We start from the raw sequence: 1,550 nt of genomic DNA, 5'->3' as shown, positions 1-1,550 counted from the left end.
AAGAAGCAGGGTAAACATTTAACCCTCAGTGTATCAAGTAGGTATAAGCCTAAGTATATAACATATATGAAATAAAAAGAAATGCTGCAGCTACTTACCACTACCTCTTTTTTCACCAAGCTCAGCTGCTGTTAAAAAAAACCTTGGTCATTCTGTGTATATTCAAGGAAACATTCATGATTCTCAGCTACAGTGCTTCCAGGCATTGAAAAGGTCGGACACTGTATTTTTGCAGCATCCTGACAAGGGCTGGCAGTTTTCTTAAGCTACTACTCTAACTAACAATCTTCAAACTAACAATGGTCAAATCTCCAAGCTGTGCCTCACTCTCCCTCCTACAGGTGTCAAAAGCTGTCAGCTATCTTTTCTATCCTTTCTGGAAACAACTCACTTTTTTAGTGCTGCTAATTAGATTTGGAGGGCAATGGCAGTTCTTTGCTTTCTTTTCTTTAATATTCATGGCAGAAAAGGTTTTCTGGTTCTCGCTCATTTGTGTTTATTTTCCTCTTAAATGCCTTGCCTCTAATCAGCAAAAAGCTCCTTGTGGAAACCAAGTTACCAACTCATTCAATTGACTTCCCTTTCTTCTGGATGAATGGCTTATATCCATAATAAGAGGGTTCATTATCATAATGCTTCAGGTTTAATATTTCACAATCTGCTATAGACCTTCACTAGTCCCACGTTTAATGCAGACTGCTTTTAAACCATGCTTTGGCCTTTCACCTCAAAATGTTTTAAAAGACATTTAAATATGACAGGCCAGTTTTATTTAAAGAATAATGCAGTTCTCTCTTCTGCAGCACATGTGCTAAATTTGGAACAATATGGAGAAGATTAGAAGAGGAAGGATGACATGTCAATTCACAAAGAATATCGTGTATTTTCCTTACTGGGATAGTAAATATCTATCCTAAATCGACAGCTAATATCATATGCAATGGTAAAACACTAAATATATTCCTATTACAATCAGAAACAAGATAAAAAGAACTGCTATCACCATTATGATTGAAATTTTTAATTTCCTAGCCAATGCAATAAAGCAGGAAACAGAAATAAGAGATGTCACTACTGGAAATCAAGGAACACGATTAATATCTGCAAATGAGATGAGACCCTAACCACAGAGAATCTAACTGAAATATATTTAGAATGAGAGTTTACCAGTTTTCCTAAACATTTCAGTAACCAGTTATAAAACACAGTAGAGAGTCGATTTGCTATAACACCAGAATTAGAAAATATCTAGGTATAATCTCAACAATAAATATATAGGTTGTATGTGGAGAAAACTACAAAAGATTACCAAAAAAAAATGCTTGAAAATGGATGAGAATACAGAAAATTTCAGGTTGTTAAATCCTCTCAAATGAACGCATGGATTTAATAAAATTTACAATAAAAATCCCAGAGATTATTTTCATGCCTTGATGAAGTGACTCTAAACTCCATCCTAAAGAATATATTATCAAGAATAACAAGTACAGTTGAGCCTTGAATGATACTGGTTTGAACTGCATGCATCCACTTATAAGCAGATTTTTTTC

General features: G+C 34.4%; 1 pseudogene; it reads left to right on the top strand.

Annotated features, from left to right (window-relative positions):
* Positions 1–787: 787 nt before the first annotated feature.
* On the top strand, positions 788–886 carry LOC116151070 (U6 spliceosomal RNA; annotated as a pseudogene).
* The last annotated feature ends 664 nt before the right edge of the window (positions 887–1,550 follow it).

The sequence above is a fragment of the Camelus dromedarius genome, chromosome X (genome assembly GCF_036321535.1).
Source record: "Camelus dromedarius isolate mCamDro1 chromosome X, mCamDro1.pat, whole genome shotgun sequence".
In the NCBI taxonomy this organism is placed as follows: domain Eukaryota; kingdom Metazoa; phylum Chordata; class Mammalia; order Artiodactyla; family Camelidae; genus Camelus; species Camelus dromedarius.
Note: the sequence above shows the minus strand (reverse complement) of the source record. Positions and strands in the feature narration are given on the sequence as shown.